Source organism: Bos javanicus, chromosome 16, assembly GCF_032452875.1.
Source record: "Bos javanicus breed banteng chromosome 16, ARS-OSU_banteng_1.0, whole genome shotgun sequence".
NCBI classification, from domain to species: domain Eukaryota; kingdom Metazoa; phylum Chordata; class Mammalia; order Artiodactyla; family Bovidae; genus Bos; species Bos javanicus.
The window spans coordinates 61,049,151-61,055,150 of NC_083883.1; the positions used below are offsets into that span (position 1 = coordinate 61,049,151).

At 43.4% G+C, this 6,000-nt stretch overlaps 1 long non-coding RNA gene across 1 annotated transcript in view; it reads right to left on the reverse strand.

Moving 5' to 3' along the window:
- Positions 1-3,179, reverse strand: part of LOC133228037 (uncharacterized) — a 44,929-nt gene extending 41,750 nt beyond the window's left edge. Inside the window, exon 1 of the long non-coding RNA XR_009730035.1 lies at positions 2,590-3,179. This is a non-coding gene — a long non-coding RNA (uncharacterized LOC133228037). The remainder of the gene's footprint in view (positions 1-2,589) is intronic.
- Between the last annotated feature and the right edge of the window lie 2,821 nt (positions 3,180-6,000).

Consider the following 6,000-nt stretch of genomic DNA (forward strand, 5'->3'; position numbering starts at 1 on the left):
GTAAATGGAACTTCTTGCTCATCACTAAAGAAAACAGGCTGACGTGAAGAGTCAGTTCAGACAGAAACTAAAGATCAAACAACAGAGCATTTTAGCTTATGCTTTTTACAGCTGGATTCCAAGGAAGATAAATTCTATTTGAACTTATCTTTTCAAATATCTTGCTAATAAAGTCAGTCGATTATTGAGTGTCAGACAAGAAATTTAAAAGACGTATTATATGTATGTATGACTTAGGACATGTAATTGTATATGTATGTGAGATTAATATGGTAAGGGCGCTAATGGATAAAATAGCATGCAAGAACAGATAGACAATGTAAGCAGAGAGATGGAAATCCTGAGAGAGAACTCAAAAGAAATTCTAGAAATGAAAAAAAACATGGAAATGAAGAATGCCTTTGATGGGCTTATTAGGAGACTGGACACAGCTGAGAAAAGAATCTTTGAGCTTGAGGCTATTTCAATAGAAATCTCCAAAACTGAAAAGCAAAGAGAACAAAAACTGAAGGAAAAAAAAACCCAGAACAGAATATCTGGCGTCTCTGGACAACTACAAAAGATATAACTGAGTAACACAAATGCCAGAAGGAGAGGAGAAAAAGGAACAGAAGAAATATCTGAAACAAGAACAGAATTTCCCCCAAATGCTAGATATCAAGTCACAGATCCAGGAAGCTCAGAGAACACCAAGCAAGAGGAATGTCTCAGAAAAACTACAGCTGAGCATATATTTTCAAATTATTGGAAAGCAAAGGTAAAGAAAAAATACTGAAAGAAACAGAAGAAAAACACCTTACCTAAGGAGGATCAGAGACAAGAATCAATCTCACTTCTTCACAGAAACCATGCAAGCAAGAAGAGAGTGGAGTTAAACGTTAAAAGTTTTGAGAGGGAAAAACTACCAACCTAGAATTCTGTACTCTGAAGAATTATCCTTCAGAAATAACTGAGAAATAGACTTTCTTAGACAGACAAAACTGAGGGAATGTGTTGCCTGCAGACCTGCCTTGGAAGAAAAGTTAAAAGTTCTTTGAAAAGAAGAAAATTGACATAGATCAGAAACTCAGCTCTACATAAAAAATGAAATAGCATCAAAGAAGGAATAATGATAAAACTTTTTGTAAAAACTTTTTATTTTCCTTAAGTGATCTAATAACTTGTTCAAAATAATAATAGGAACAATATTTGATTATGAATGCTTATGTATCTATCATATATACATCTTGAAGTGAAGTCGGTTGCTCGTGTTCGACTCTTTGCCACCCCGTGGACTTTAGCCTATACCAGGCTCCTCAATCCACGGAATTCTCCAAGCAAGAATACTGGAGTGGGTTGCCATTTCCTTCTCCAGGGGATCTTCCCCACCCAGGGATCGAACCTGGGTCTCTCTCATTATAGGCAGACGCTTTACCATCTGAGCCACCAGGGAAGCCCTTATACATCTTATATATATGTATGTACACACATACACATATACCTATGTGTGTATGTGTGTGTGTGTATATATATGTAATATGCTTATATAATAAGTGAAATGAGTGACATCAGTGGTACAAGGGACAGGGAGGAATTAGGATTATTTTCTTATTATTAGTCATTCACATGACCCAAGAAATTGTATAGTGTTATTTGAAAATGAGCTTGTATATTCTGACTTTAGTGCAACCACTAAAGAAAGAAAAGTATAACTGATATCCCAAGAAAGAGAAAATGGAATCATATAAAATGCTCAGTTGAAACTGCAAAAGGCAGGAAAAGTGGAAGACAAATAACCTCAAGGAACATGGGCAACAAATTGAGAACAGTATCAAATAAAATAGATATTAATCCAACCATATCAATAATCCCTTTGAATGTCAATAGTCTGCATGCAGTAATTAAAATACAAAAATTGCCAAAGTAGATAAAAAGACAAACAAACAAGTGGTTGTCTACAAGAAATGCACTAAGTATAAAGACACATGTAGATTAAAAATACATGAACAGAGAAGGTTTATACCATTCTAACACTAATCAAAGGACTGGCTCTATTAATTTGCATCAGAGCAGATTTCAAAGCAAGAAAGTTATCAGGGATAAAGAAGGACACAGAATGAACAAGAGGTCACTACTCCAAGAAGACCCAACAATCCTAATGTATACACATCTAACAGCATCAAACTTTATGAAAAGTACTTCTTAAGCAGAAATCAGGGAAAAGGTGTTAAGGGGTGTGTGTCTCATATTCTGGAAGAGTTTGGAATGCCCTCTCTACCATTCTTTCAACACTCCTGGATAAATACCAATGTGATTATTCTTTAACCCCCTTTTTCTAGGCTCAATACAGGGCTATTCATGTCTACCCATTTAATTCTCTTCAAATAACATGACCTTATTACAATCTAGTTTGTCGTTTCTTTATATAATTCAGTTTTCCAATAAATTTTGAGTTATCTAAACTTACCGGGAGTTTGTGATGGACAGGGAGGCCTGGCGTGCTGCGATTCATGGGGTCGCAAAGAGTCGGACACGACTGAGCGACTGAACTAAACTGAACCTTAATGTAGCAAACCATGAAATCCTCAACAATGCATGTGCAAAACCTACCTGAGACAGGTCACATCTGCAAGTGGTTAATCTCAGATGTATTATGAGGGTTCTAGTAGCATTCTTCAATTCCTGACTCCTTCTGACCATGTCCCCAAATTCTGAAGGTGCTCTCTATCCTGCCCACAAAGATGGCAAATGTGTGTTAGAATCTGAAAGTGCTAGAAGACTCTGGAGGGAAAGAGGAACTGAATTTATACTGTCCTGAAATAAATTTGGTCATACAGAGGCTGTCTCACATAGTTCTTTTATGTCTGATGCAGCTCAAGTATACAGATAGCTGATCCCCTGGAGTTTGTGGTAACAGAGCTCCTAATAGCCTGACTGGTTTAAATAGCAGTCATTTATTTCTTATAGTTCTTGAGGCTAAGAAGTCCAAGATAAAGGTGCCAACAGATTCTATTGCTAGTGAGAGCTCTGGCTGGCAGACAGTGGGCTTCTTGGAGAGAGAGGGGTGAGCTCTAGTCTCTTCCCATTCTTAAAAAGGCACTAATCCCATCACAGGGGCCTCTCCTTCATGACCTCATCTAAACCTAATTATGTCCCTAAAGCTTCTCCTCTAACTACCATCATATTAGTTAAGATTTCAAACTATAGGGTTTTCCCTGGTGGCTCAGAGGGTAAAGCATCTGCCCGCAATGCAGGAGACCTGGGTTCAATCCCTGGGTCAGGAAGATCTTAGGACTTCCCTGGTGGCTCAGATGGTAAAGCATCTGTCTACAATGCGGGAGACCCAGGTTCAATCCCTGGGTCAGGAAGATCTTAGGACTTCCCTGGTGGCTCAGATGGTAAAGCATCTGTCTACAATGCGGGAGACCCAGGTTCAATCCCTGGGTCGGGAAGATCCCCTGGAGAAGGAAATGGCAATCCACTCTAGTACTATTGCCTGGAAAATCCCATGGACAGAGGAGCCTGGTAGGCTACAGTTCATGGGGTTGCAAAGAGTCGGACACAACTGAGCGACTTCACTTTCAATTTCTTTCACTTTCAAACTATGAATTTAGGAAGGACACATACATTCAGTCCATAGCAGATACCACTGGGTTCTTTTGTACCAGATATTTTCCATTAAATGGGGAAATGGTAGACGGGTTTTGGGACACATACAATTGTTTTGGTACAGAGCCCAAATGAATTCTAGAACAGAGAGGTTTGTTTCTAACCAGCTTCTTAAATGAGCTTTAAGTAAAAGGTGAAGGAAATTAATGTACCTAGAGATGTTGTACCATGATTTTGCCAAAGATTGTCCAGGGTCTTTTAAGGCCACAATTAGAGACAAGACTAGACCTTTCCATTCCTCCTCTGCTCTTCTGGACGCCAAACCACTGCCTTTCTCCAAAAAGAAAAATTAAAAACAAATTCTCAAGTGGTTTGATAGTAATTCAGACCAACAAATTTTACTTTCCATTAAAAGTCACCAGCTATCATGTGCTTAGCTTTAAATGGGAATAACTTGCTCTCAAAGAACATTTTTCAGTTGATGTCACTTGTGAGTTTTATTTTTGCCTAATAAAAAATGGATTTGCATTAGTGTGGCTTTGGTGACAGGAAACCCCTGCTTGGAGGCCTGACTTGGTGATCCGCCCATGCCCTGAGGAAAGCTAATTGTTCTACCAGCCAACTCAGAGGACTAACACTGTGGTCAGGAGAGGCCTTTGAGGGGACAGAGGAGAGGGGTTGGTGATAATGTTCCGGCTTCTTGCAGGGAGGCTCTCATGGGGCTTCTTCCCTTAAAAAAACAAACCAAAAAAAGGCATTAAAAAGATGTGTTTAGAGCAGGGTGTAGGGAGCAAGGGCTTTCCTGATAGCTCAGTTGGTAAAGAATCTGCCTGCAATGCAGGAGACCCCAGTTCATTTCCTGGGTTGTGAAGATCTGCTGGAGAAGGGACAGGCTACCCACTCCAGTATTCTTGGGCTTCCCTTGTGGCTCTGCTGGTAAAGAATCAGCCTGCAATGCGGAAGACCTGGGTTCAATCCCGGGGTTAGGAAGATCCCCTGGAGAAGGGAAAGGTTACCCACTCCAGTATTGTGGCCTTGAGAATTCAAAAGCAGGGGACTGAGCATGCCCCCTGCACTCAATACCACCAAAGCAGTGGGCAAAACACTGAAGCCACCCCACACCTCCAGCCTGACCCCTGGACACACCCCTATCCTCACCCCATATAAGGAACAGGATCACCCCACCCCCAGTGAGCAAGCAAGCAAGGAATCTGTTGTTTGTTCTCACTCACCCCTGCTGCAGCAGGATCCCCAGTAAAGCATTGCCTGGGTGGGGGGAAGTGCTTTTAGGTATGAGGATTGGAGAGAGGAGTGACTCATTTTAATGTGATTACCAGTTTGAGGGAGGCAGCCCTTCTGATACCTGTGTGCTCAGAGACTGGGACCAAATCTCTGCCACAGCTCTTCTCAGAGAAGTGTCACTGTGGCCCCACCACTCTGGGCAACGGCCTAGACATCTCTTTTCTGTTGGCCACTGGAAGAATCTCATCACAAGTCTCAAGAACAAAACAAATCAAAAAGAGTCTCTGCACTGAAGCTCCTGAAACCTGAACCCTGTCAAGTGCAGCCACAACTCTGTGGACACTCAGGATCTGCCCGCTGCGGAGCCCTGTGATGACCATCTGCTCGGCAGGCAGGAGGGTGACACCGAGGACCTGGAGGCACCATCGACCTAGGTCCTCAGAAGGGTTTGGGGGGCTCTCTCGCCTCACCGGCCCCTGACGTGCACACCCACACACACGAGCATCACACACAGCAACTGTGGGCAAGCTCCCTGTGGAAACAGCAACATCCGAACCTGGCCATGACAAGGGCCCTCCCAGAGGAGGAAAAGCTCTCCCCACCCATCCGCCTTGTCTCAGTGCTCACAGTGAGGACTCGGAGTGTCCGAAGATTCCTGAATACTGTTCTTGACAGACACCAAAGCGCTCTCCTCCTCCTCCAAACGTGGAGCTCTGGGGCTACCCCCAGGGAAGACGCCTCTGGCAGCGCCCAGCCCTCCGAGCCACTGGGGCCAGCTCCAGGAACACTGAATTCTGGCCACACTTGCAGCCAGGCCTGGTTACTTTAGATTCCCTCTCCTCCCCACTTGTCTTTTCAAGCTGGAGCCAGCCAAGGTATTCGTCATATTTTCAAGCTACCCTGCTGCTTGATTTATGCTCTGACAGGGCAGAAGGGAAGACTCTGGAGTGGGGTGGGGCAGGGGGGTGAAGGCGGGTCTGGGTTGGCAGGGGGTTGAGGGATACTGAAGGGTCCTGTCGCCCTAGGTAGGGGTCACTGAGGGTGTCGCCAGTTTTAGGATCGACTCTGTTCAGTTAGTGCTGAGGAGCACACAGGCTCTGTCTCAGGGGAACAGAGATGATATCCCTCTCTCTCCCTCTCTCTCATGTTGAGGTACAGCCATAAAAGGAG